Here is a 12,844-nt window from a genome sequence, read left to right on the forward strand (position 1 = left end):
GGGTAGAGAGAATAGTGCAACAATGAATGAATGGAAACCCAAAATCTCTGTAAATGTTTATGAAAATTAATAAAATATAGAAAAAAAATTTTTAAAAAATGAAGGACAGTAGACTCTGAACTAGAAAGACATCACTGGATTTGAAAGTTAGGCAAAATGGGTAGCTGTAGAACAAGCACAATTATTCATGAGAACACTCCACTGTTACAAATACATGTCATTGTTAAGTGTGGAAATAGAAGGCTATGGGAGGAACATCTGGAAGCTGAAAGAGTAGGGACAAAGTGTAGATATGTTGAGAAGGTGTGATGGTGCTTGAGCTCAAGCAGGGTTCAAAGAAGGTAATTATTTAGATAAGGAGCTTTGTGCAATGCTTAAGCATTCAACTACTAAATGAGAGGTCAATGGTTCAAATCCATCTGTCAAGAAAAATCTGTGTAAGAAAAATGATTTTTCTGCTCTTATAAAGATTTCAGCCTAGGAATAATCTTAGGGCAATTCTATTCTGACCTATCAAGTTACTATGAGTTGGAATCAACTTAACAGCATATGGCCACAACTAGTATTTGGAGGAGGAAGACTTGAACTCAGGAGAAAGAGCTGATAAAGAGCAGAGGCTGGGTAGAAGCTACTGGGTCACTCAGGGATGGGCTCAAATGGTAACTTTTCTGCTTACTAGTTAGTTGACATTCAAACTTCTTTAAATGAGCTTCAGTCTCCTCATTTATAAAAGTAGAATAATTACATCCTTATCTCATAGAGTAGTATGTATTTAGTGAGATTAAATACTCAATGAATGAGACCGGTTATTAATTAGGAGGGAGAATAATTGATGACTAAAGTCCAAATATGCAAGAACAGGATCAAATTCTTTACTATTCCTTCCTTCAAAAGACACAACCAAATTCCACTGCTGTTGGATCATGTGGATGTTACTTAGTGATTCACCTCTAACTAGGAGAGTACGTGGAAGGGACAATGTGCAGTTTTTGGAGTAGATGATAAAAGGTACTGAGACTTCTTCCACTCTCTTCTTTAAATCGCTCAGTCTGGGGCAAAGTCAGCTCTTGTGTCAGGAGAACACTATGGAGAGGCCCTCCCACTCAGGGACTGAGGCCTCTTACCAACAGCCATGGGAGTGAGCATCTTGTAAGTGGATCTTATATCTCAAGCAAACCTTCAGCTGACTGCTGTCCCAACTGAGAGACAGACTGCTCATGAGAGACCAGAACACCCAGCTGTGCTATTAGCAAATTCCTGGATCACAGAAACTGGGACAACAAATGTAAAGTTGCTAAATTTAGGGATAATCTGTTACATGGTAACACGAAGTTCCCACGTGTAGATGAAGACTACATGGTAGGAAAAAAAGAAGGTAGAAGGATGCCTCACAGGCTCTATTTTCTCTATAAAATGAAAATAAAATGTCAAATGCATGGCCTTGGAGTTGGAACCAACTCATAGCTGACCCCACAGCAGGTTTTTGGGAGGCTGTAACACAAGAAAGAAGTCTGCCCATCTCTCTCATATGGAGCAGCTGGTCGATTTGAACGGCCAGAAAGGCATCACCTTTGACTTAACAACACAACTCCCTATGGACTATGCTACCACAGCCCTCGAAGAATCAAAACAGGAGACATGTCATCCACTGAAAATGATGAAGCCTGAGGACAATGGCAAAGTACTGTGAGAGCCATGCAGAAAACAGGAAAGCCAATTGACTAAGAATACAGAGAAGACCGATATTCTTTTGACTCTACCTTCCTTTATGCCAAACTCAGCCACAGAAATTGAGGTTGCTAAAGAATCTAGAATTGACTCCACATAATGAACCTTCCTCTCGAGTGTGATGTGTGATATTCAGAGACAGGGCAGCCAGTCTGAGCAAGCCCCTGAGGGCAAATGGGGGCTCTGGCTCATCTTGAGAAAATATTCCCTGCTGTCAAAAATGATTTGCAATACTATATAGAGTTGGCCACATTATTTAGGAAGGCTGCTAGACTATCAGAAGGAAGTGTTAGGAGAGAAAATCAGTGAACAAGCACATTGTGGAATGAGAGGAAATAGTCTTTCACTTTTGTCTAGCGTCTACTGTTGTGTTTCTTTTTTTCTTCTTCCTTGGTCCTATGTCCCATAGGGCCCTGTCATTCTCTCTGTCCCTGTGTCCTCCACATCACCCTCTCCTCCTCCTCTCCCCCACCCTACCCCCACTTCATTAGCTGGGGGAGTGCTAGGATTTCTCCTACTTTGGTCAGATATCACTGGTTCCTCTAAACCCCATGAGTCCACCAGGAATAAAATGAATACATCTCTTTACAGAGTGACAAATTCTGCTCTCCTTGGGAACTTCTCTCGGAAATGATCCTCTCTGCAGATTGGAGAACTGAGACTTCACTGCAAAACTGACATTGTTTTTACTTTATGCAATAGGGTTCATCCGCTCATTCATTCCTCTTGGCAGGAGTGGTCAGTCCTGATATCATGCTGGAAAAGCGAGGAAGACCCTCAGCAAGGTGTATTGATACTGTGACTGCAACAATGGGCTTGAGCATGGTGTGGTGGAGACCATGAGGATGGCAGGAGAGAGGAAGGTTCAGATCTGGTGTTCAGATGGTTGCTTTAATAAAGTGTAGTCAACGCAATGGCATCTAATGATAACATTGATTTATTCACTTGGTCAGTTATTTGCTGTTACTGTTAAGGCGGTAGATTTGATTTTTGAGATGCAGTGATGCCCACATGTTTTGTAGGCGGTAATTTTTATAGGAGGAGATGTTGTTGTTGTTATGTGCCGTCGAGTCGCTTGCGACTCATAGCAACCCCATGGAAAACATCGCTAAACGTGCTCTGTCCTGTGCCAATCGCACTGTCTCCGATACACCCATCCCGATTACCCCAGTCACTGAATCAATCCACCTCATAGAGGGTCTTCCCCTCCTGCGCTGTCCCCCCACCCTCCCAAGCATGATGTCCCTCTCTAAGGACCGGTCCCTCCTTACAACATGTCCAAATTATGTTAGATGAAGCCTCAGAATCCTTGCCTCCAGGGAGCCCCCCGGTTTAACCTTTTCCAGGATGAACCTGTTTGTTTTCTTAGCAGTCCATGGTACATTCAGTACTCTTCTCCAGTATCACAGCTCAAAGGCATCAATTTTCCTATCCTCCCTAGTCATTGTCCAACTCTCTGATGCATAAGAAGTGACTGCAAAGTCTGTGGCCTGTATCAGGCACACCTTAGTCTCCAGAGTGACACCCTTGCTCTTCAGTACTTTGGAGAGGTCCTTAACAGCAGACTTTCCCATGGCAATATGTCTTTTAATTTCCTAGCTACTGGTGCCAAGATTGTTGACTTTGGAGCCAAGCAAACTAAAGCTGTTAACAGTCTCAATCTCTTCACCATCCATCCTGATGTTGCCAATTGGTCCTGTGGTGAGAATCTTTGTCTTCTTGATATTGAGCCTCAATCCATATTGAAGGCTGCAGTCCTTGACCCTCTGCAGCAAGCATTTCAGGTCCTCCTCAGTTTCAGCAAGCAGGGTTGTGTTATTGGCATAACGCAGATTGTTGATGGATCTTCCACCAATCCTGATGTCATACTTCTCCTCATAGAACCCAGCCTCCCGGATAATCTGTTCTGCATACAGGTTGAAAAGGTATGGAGACAGGACACATCCCTGGTGTACGTCCTTCCCAATTTTGAACCATGCAGTGTCTCCTTGCTCTGTTCTGACGACTGCCTCCTGGTCCAAGTATAGGTTTCACATTAGCACGATCAAGTGTTCTAGGATTCCCATTCTTCTCAGAGTTAGCCACAGTTTGTTATGATCCACACAGTCAAACGCCTTTGCATAATCAATGAAACACAGATAGACATTCTTCTGGTATTCCCTGCTTTCAGCTAAGATCCATCTAATATCACCTCCAATATCCCTAGTACCACAACCCCTTCTAAACCCAGCCTGGACTTCTGGCAGTTCTCTGCTGATGTGCTGTCCCAGTCGTTTTTGAATAATCTTCAGTAGAATCTTGCTTGCATGTGAAATCAGTGAGATTGTTCTATAGTTTCCACACTCTGTTGGGTCACCCTTCTTTGGAACGGGAATAAATATAGATCTCTTCCAATCAGTTGGCCAGGTGATTGTTCTCCTGATTTCTTGGCACAACTTGGTGAGCACGTCTAGGGCAGTATCTGTTAGTTGAAATACATCAATTGGTATACCATCAATTCCTGGGGGCTTATTTTTTGCTATTTCCTTCAAAGCAGCTAGCCAGGTGTTTATTCCCAGGAACCACTAGGGGGTCCTTAGCTGTTGCACTCGCAGGGCTCTTTATTTAGATATTTAGTAACCCTTACTGAGTGCCTACTCAATAATCCACTATTCATCTGCCAATTTACCGTACTCTAGTGGCTTGTGCGTTGCTATGATCCTGGAAGCAACACTACTGGTATTTCAAATATCAACAGGCCTTCCATTGTGAGTAGAACTTCCAGGCAAAAATGAAGTGGGAGGGAAAAACCTAGTGACTTACTTCCAAAAATTAGCCAGCGAAACTCCTATGGATCACAGCATATCGTCCAAGAATTTGACTTGCTTCTTTTGGATTCTTCGTCAAGAGGTAGTGATGGCTGGGAAAAGACATGATGTTTGAAGCAGTGGAGTAAGGACCAGGGAAACTTCAGTGAGGTGGAGCAGCACAATGGTCGCACTAAGGGACTCAAGTGTGCCAAAGACCATGGGACGTATGAGCTTAGGCAGCAGTTCATTCTGTTGTTCACAGGATAGCCAGGTGTCAGTGGCAACTAACTCAGAGCCGACTCAATGGGAACTAGTAAGTAGTAACAACTCAGTAATGTGGAGAGAATGCTCTAAGTATTGAGAATGAAAAGATGTATATTGTGTTCTTAAGTAAGAACATCATGTCCTGATACATAGCAAACCCTTGATAAAAGTTTGCTGACTGAATGATAATTCTTGCTCTCTACGGACAATCTCCTCCCGTGTGGTGGTGGTGTTAGAGTTGAGTTTAGTGACCCTATGCTCAACATATCTGAACCCTGTCCTATCCTGTGCCATCCTCACAATCTCTGACATACTTGAGCCCATTGCTGCAGTCACTGTGTCAACCTGTCTCATTGAGGATGTTCTTCTCTTTAGCCAGCCCTTCTCCTTTCCAAGCATGATGTCCTTCCCAAGGAATAGCCTCTACTCACAACATGCCCAAAGCATGTGAGACCATTTAATGCCTCTGAAAATCTGTTGGAGCTCAGCTAAGAGTTGGTTTTGACTTGATTGCACACAGGAACAACCATATGGGTGTGATAAAGGAGCTCTGATTGCTTAGCAGGTTACATATCAGGCTACTAATGGAAAGGTTGGCAGTTCGAACCTACTAGCCACTCTCTGAGAGAAAGGCACGGTAGTCTCCTCCTGTTCACTTCCAGCTTCAGAAACCATGAGGCGAACAGACTCAGTGCGAATGAGTTTGAGGGGTTTTGACAAGTGTCATGTTCTAGCATAGGAAATAAACTATCAACAAGTCATTCAAATGAAATTCTTTTCATGTAATAGTATAGTTTTATGATATTTTAGATCTGCCATTCTAGGTTAGTCATGTGCAATGTCTGCCTGTTCCCTAAACTGTTACAAAGTAAGAAAATAGTAGTGCACAATGGTCTGGCATTGAGAAAATGTTCCCCATGATAGATTTTTAGTATGCTATTTATTTTAAATCTAAGTTTTATGATATTTTAGAGAACTCTATGTACCTGAGCTCATAGGGAGGTAACCTAAGGGCAAGTCCCTAGCAACTAGACTCCACAAGCAGCTTCAAGAGAGAAAGAGAAATAGTCTCTTCTCATGTGATTTACAGACTCTGAAACCCAGCTGGAGAGTCAGCTATGAGTCGGTTTCAACCCAATGGCAATGGATTTGAGTTCTTTGAATTGCTATTTACCTAAAAATTATAAATAACAGATAGATAGAGGAACTAGCACTTGTTTGGCCTTGAAGGATGACTAGGAAGGAGGGATGAGAGGTCTTTACAAGCAGACCAAAATTTCAAGCAAGCTTTAGTTCTAGCAAAACACTTTTGTTTCTCCAGTCTAATCATAATTTTCTCCATCTAAATGCTTATCTTAATGCATTTGAATTCTTTTGAGTTTATTTTTTAGTTTGTTCCCAGTGCAGTGGAAGGTGAATAAATCAGATGCAAAATAGCTCTACAAGTCACAAATTTTTGACAGAGAGAGAGTGAAATGAATTTGAGAATGATAATGTGTATTCTAAACATGTCACTGAGAAGCACGTGTAAGATAACCTTCCATAAAACAGCATCTGTATTATTCTTGAGCCTTCTGCACTGATACAGGTTGAAAACCTGGGGAATACTTCCTTGATACCAGACCAGTGTTCACTTTTATTTGCTTACCTTAGAATTATTTAGGGAACAATCAGACATTGCACATGACTAACCTAGAATGGCAGAAGGACTTGGAACAGCTGAATGTAGCAATCTAATTTGTCATTATAAATTCATTAATGATAAAAAAGTTCATTAGTGATTAAAGGCATTGAGAAACTGCAGAACAGCATGATGGCATAGGAAATCACACTCAATCAGGGAGCAGAACTTGCTAAGCCAAAGGGTTCCTCCAAATTGGAATTTAGAGAGAACTTATATTTGCAGCAAGGAACAGAAATCAGGATTGACAGCCACGAAAATGTTGAAACGAGCAGCTCAGGCATTTGGCTGCAAGAAGCTACTGGCCTGGCAAGACCTGCCACAAGGCTGATTATGTCCATTTGCATGAAGGTGTTCAACTTGTTTTGTTAAATCTTTACGCTATTTTGACAATCTTAAAGAAAGCAAGAAATCACAATAAAATGAAGACAAATAGATAAATAGATAAAAGGAACTCAACCTTTTTCCAAGTTAATAAAAATTTTGAACTCTTATTACCTTTCCCTTTCAGCCTTAAAATCAAGTTTCTGGGCTTTTTTTCTTGCTGGGTTGTCTTGGTTTTTCATTGGGTTTCTTGTTTGTCAATTTGCAACCCTGATTGCATTTGTGGTAGCTGGTGAGTATTTTGATGCATAGCTCTGCAGTTTCACACTGTTTATCATTTGCTTAGCCAGCAAAACCATGCAACATGACTATGAGTCAATCCTGTAATAAAAGGTTGTCACCACCCAGCCAGTTGTTAGCAACACCAGAAGAGCATGAAGATTTGAGATTCTTCGATAACTGTTGAGCAAACCATTGCAATGAACTATTCCTTCCTTTCCATTTTCTGAATAATTCAGGATTCTATTTAATAGGATTCTTTAAGAACTGAGTAATCATTCTAAACAGATCAAGTCTACAATGTCACAACACAGATGTATTTCCACACCCTGAATAATGTCCTTTCTACATCAAAATGTTTCTCAGGAGAAAGACATATAGGAAACTCAGAACTCAGGATAACAGGTTTCTGTAACACCTGCCTTCCAGGCCCTTCATGATGTTTTTATTGCTAAGTGCCATGCAGTAAACAATGGCTCATAGCACCCTCATGAACAGGAGATCTAACCTTTGACCCATGCTGTGCCATCCTGGCAATACCTTCTGTTTGAGCCCATTGCTCTAGCCATTGAGTCAGTCCAGCTCATTAAGGGTTTTCCTTTTCTTTGTGGACTATTTTCCAATCATGATGTCTTTTTACAAAGACTGATCCCTCCTGACAACATGTCCAAAATGTGTGAGATGATAAAGAACTATGATATATCATCTCACTCCAGCAACAATAGCAAAGTTCAACAGGGCAGCAAACAACAAACACTGGTGAGGTTGTGGAGAGATTGTAACCCTTATTCACTGCTGGGGGGGAATATAAAATGGTGCGACCACTATGGGAAGTTGTCTGGCACTTTCTCAAAAAAGTTGGAAATAGAAATACCATTTGATCCAGCAATTCCACTACTGAGAATATATCCTAAAAAACCAGAACAGGCATCCAAACAAGTGTATGCACATTTATGTTTATTGTTGAGTTACTCACAATAGCAAAGAGATGGAAGCAACCAAAGTGCCCATCAACAAACAAAGGAATAGAAAAACTACGGTATATTCTAATAATGGAATATTATACAGCACTGAAAAACTCGTAAAACTTTATACAACATGAGTGATCCCGGAGGACATTATGCTGAGTGTAATATCTCTGTTACAAAAGGACAAATACTACATAATACGATTGTTATAAAGCAGGACTGACATAGGGGCTTAGGAGGAGAAGAGGAAAAGAGTGGATAGATAATCAATGCTGCATTGGAAGAGATGGAGATAACTATTTAAAAGGAACATAAGATTAGGCATTATATGTATGACAGCAACCCAAAATAAGAGGTACATTGCAAAGTGTACTGAAGGAGGAGGAGGATAGGAAGAGGGAGGAAATTGTGCAACAATGAATGAATGAAAATTCAACTTTTCTGTAAAATTTCATTAAAATCACAATTAAAGTTAAAATTTTATTAAATTTCAAAAAACCCAAAGTGTGTGAGATGAAGCCTCACCGTCCTTTTCTCTAAAGAACACTCTGGCTATACTTTTTCCAAGGCATATTTGTTTGTTGTGGAAATTATCAAACAATATCATTCATTTCACATGCAAGCAAGATTCTGCTGAAAATTATCCCAAAGCAACTGGAACAGCACTTCAGCAGAGAACTGCCTGAAGTACAGACTGGGTTTAGAAGGGGTCGTTGTACCAGGGATATTATAGCTAATATTAGATGGATCCTGGCTGAAAGCAGGGAATACCAGAGGAATGTCTATCTGCATTTCATTGACTATGCAAAGGCATTTGACTGTGTGGATCACAACAAACTGTGGCTAACTCTTGAGAAGAATGGGAATCCCAGAACACTTGATAGTACTTTTGCAAAGTCTATACTTGGACCAGGAGACAGTTGTCAAGTTTGCAAGCAAACACTGCATAGTTCAAAATAGGGAAGGGTGTATGCCAGGGATGTGTCCTATCTCCATTACCTTTTCAATCTATATGCAGAATAGATTATCCAGGAGGCTTGGCTATGTAAGGAGGAATGTGGCATCAGGATTGGAGGTAGACTCATCAACAGTCTGCGTTACGCAGATGACATAACCCTGCTTGCTGAAACTGAGGAGGACCCGAAGCACTTGCTGCAGAAGGTCAAGGACTTCAATATGGATTGATGTTGAACATCAAGAAAACAAAGATTCTCACCACTGGGTCGACTGGCAGCATTATGATGCATGGTGAAGAGACTGAGGTTGTTAACAGCTTCTGTTTGCTTGGCTCCACAATCAGCACTCTTGGAACCAGCAGCCAGGAAATTAGAAGATGAATTGCATTGGAAAAGTCCAAAGTACTGAAAAGCAACAATCTGGAGACTAAGGTGCACCTGATACAGGCCATGGTCTTTACAATTACTTGCTATGCATCAGAGAGCTGGGCAATGACTAGGGATGATAGAAGGAGAATTGATGCCTTTGAGTTGTGGTGCTGGACAAGAGCACTGAATATACCATGGACTGCCTGGAGAACAAGTAGTTTTGTCCTAGAGAAGGTGAAACCAGGCTGCTCCTTGGAGGCAAGGATTCTGAAGCTTTGTCTGACTTACTTTGGATATGCTGTGAGGAGGAGTCAGCCCTTGGAGAAGGACATCATGCTTGGGAGGGTAGAGGAACAGCACAAGAGAGGAAGACCCTCCATGAGATAGATTGATTCAGTGTCTGGGGTAATGGGGGTAGGTGTGTCGGAAACAATAAGATTGGCACAGATTAGGATAGATCAGAGTATAGGGCTACTGTACATAGGGTCACTATGAGTCACAAGCAACTTGACGGCACATAACAACTACATGTATATTCCATTATCTTTCTTGGTTGGTGCAAATGGTTAGCATACTGGTGGTTCAAGTTTGCACACAGATGCTTCTGAAAAAGAAAGCTGGGGAAATCTACTTTTGTAAGAGCAGCTGAAAACTCTACGGAGCACAGTTCCAACTTTTTTATGAAATGGAAATGACCCAAAACCAGCTGTTTTACTGATTATGCCTTGAGTACAGTGGTTACAGAGGAGAGAATGACATATCAGGGAGACAAAGAAAATACTTTAAACTCCTCACCCTCACTTCAAATAGAAGAAACTTGCTGTCCAAAGCTTTGCTGCTACAATTTTCTAGCTCTATAAAGTAAACTAACTAACCTGTGCGATTTAGCTAACTCACAACTAGCTTTCTGTGCATTTGAAAAGATATATTTAAAACGTGGTTGTCTAAGAGAGGTTAAAGAATGATTTACTGGAAAATGTTTCTTCTCTGCACACAAAGCAAACCGCTGTCTCTCATGAACAACTCTTCTATTTCAGCCAGCCATTTGAGTTTCTGTTACTCAGCTGTATAGCTGTGTTGTCTTCTCAGCCAATAAGAGTCGAGCAAACACAATAAGTAGAGGTGCCTTTATAGTGACTCTATTGTGAGGTGTTTTGTATTCATGAGAAGGCAGAGAATATTGAGCAGCAAAAAGGTTGACACCAGCACTAGATCAGCTACTCTGTAGAGTTGGCGAAACGTCCAGAGTTGTTCTAAAGACCATTCAAGTACTTTGTGTCTGAGTATGTGTCTGAGAAAGGTTAATAATTGATTAAATAATGTTGAATAGAACAGAAAACATGAAATTCAAACACATTGATTAAACAAAGAACTTAAATAATAGTTCTTAGTTTTCCATGCATGTTTTCTAATGTTCAAACTCGGCCTCATTTCAAAGCCATTCTTTACATGGGACATTAAGAAAACTCTTGGCTATCATTAGCAATTACACATTATTAAGAATTTATTGACTTTACATTTCTGTAAAGAAAATAAATTAGGTCTGGTCATTGAGTGGGTAAGAACTGGCATTGTCAACCCATAAAACAGGCAGTTTGAATTCACCAGCTGTTCTGCTGAAGAAAGATGGGCAATATCCTCTCATGCAATTTGTTGTTGTTATTTGGCCATCTCATAGATGGAGCTCTGGTGGCCTAGCGACAAGATGCTGCACTGCAATCCCAAAGGAATGTGATTCAAGGCCATCAGCTGCTCCATGGTAGAGGGATGAACAATCTCCTCTCATGTGATTAACTGGCTCTGAAAACCCACTGGAGTGTCTGCTATCGGTTGGTTCAGACTCGACGGTAAGCAACTACAGTAACAATATAGCGACTTTATGAATAACAGATCTTAATCCTGGCCTTTCTGTACAATCCTCATCATCTCTGACATGCTCAAGCCCATTGAACACTGTGTCTATCTTGTCGGGGGGCAGCCTCTCTACCTCTGACTTTCCACCTTTCCCAGCATTTTATCTTTTTCTAAGGACTAGACCCTCTTGACAACATGCCCAAAGTACATGGGACAAAGTTTCACCATCTTTGCCTCTGTGGATCACCCTGGTTGCACGTTCTCCAAGACAGACTTCTTTGTTCTTTTGACAGACCATCAAATTGTTAATACTCTTCTCCAACACACAGCGAAAAGGCATCGATTCTTCTGTCATCCTCATTCACTAACCAATTTTCAGATGCATTGGAAGCAATTAAAAAGACCGTGGTTTGATCCATGTGATTTACAGCCTCTGAAAATCCACTGGAGGGTAACCTACGAGTTTGTTCTGACTCAACATCAGGAACAACAATAATAATTCGAACAAAAAAATTTAAGATTTTCAATGAAGTAAATCTTCTTTCTCATTTAGAGGGTTTTTAAATGTTTTTATTGGAGTTCCCCAGTGGTCCCATAGATCTGTCTCTTGCTTGAACAGGGTTTGGACGGAACAGACTCGGAGACTTTCCACCTTCCAGTCTCCGACTACCCTCCAACTTCACCTCCAGGCGTAACCTTGGGACCATCTCAACCATCTCCTATTTTTGGGTCCAGCTAACACTTTTTTTTGTTAGCCCCAAAATCTTGACCAACTATGAGCTCTCAGATCCGTCAAAATTATTCTGCCAAAGCAGAAGCTGGCATCAACCGTCTGGTCAACTTGCACCTGCGGAGCTCTTACACCTGCTTCTCTCTGGGTTTTTATTTTGACCACGATGATGTGGCCTTGGAAGGCGTGGGCCACTTCTTCCGTGAGTTGGCAAATGAGAAGAGGGAGGGTGCCAAGCGGCTCTTGAAGCTGCAAAACCAGCGCGGTGGCCGAGTCCTCTTCCAAGATATCCAGAAGCCATCCCAGGATGAGTGGGGTCAAACCCTGGACGCCATGCAAGCAGAGCTGGCCTTGGAGAAGAACCTGAACCAGGCCCTTCTGGATCTGCACGCCGCCCACACTGACCCACATCTCTGCCTTTCTGGAGAACCACTTCCTGGACGAGGAAGTGAAACAGCTGAAGAAGATGGGTGACCATCTGACCAACATTAGAAGACTGGGCGGCCCCCAGGCTGGGCTGGGCGAGTATCTCTTTGAGCATCTCACCCTCAGACATGACTAGGGGTCTGCGGGGACTTTCAGGGGGAAAACTCGGCGTCCCCCTGCCAACAGCAGCAAGCTTCTCTACCCCACCCTGATGTAGAATCTTATCCACCCAGAAGACTTTTGCCCAAGCCTTGGACCAAATGAAACAATAAAGCTTTTTGCAACAGAAAAAAAAGTTTTTATTGGTTTGCATAATATGTTTATATTGTGTTTTGTTCACGTACATTGTTTTATGGAGTTTTATAAACCCCCTTCCTCCTCCCACCAAACTCTGTGCCTCTGTGATTTCCCCCTCTCCCCACCTCCAGCATCCCTGTTCTCTCACCCTCCCATACACATCTTATTGGCTATCCTTC

General features: G+C 41.8%; 1 pseudogene; it reads left to right on the plus strand.

Moving 5' to 3' along the window:
* The first annotated feature begins 11,987 nt into the window (after window positions 1-11,987).
* Window positions 11,988-12,504, plus strand: LOC102846802 (annotated as a pseudogene).
* Window positions 12,505-12,844: the final 340 nt, after the last annotated feature.

Source organism: Elephantulus edwardii, unplaced genomic scaffold (genome assembly GCF_000299155.1).
Source record: "Elephantulus edwardii isolate Elephantulus edwardi_28Jun2011 unplaced genomic scaffold, EleEdw1.0 scaffold00511, whole genome shotgun sequence".
Lineage (NCBI taxonomy): Eukaryota > Metazoa > Chordata > Mammalia > Macroscelidea > Macroscelididae > Elephantulus > Elephantulus edwardii.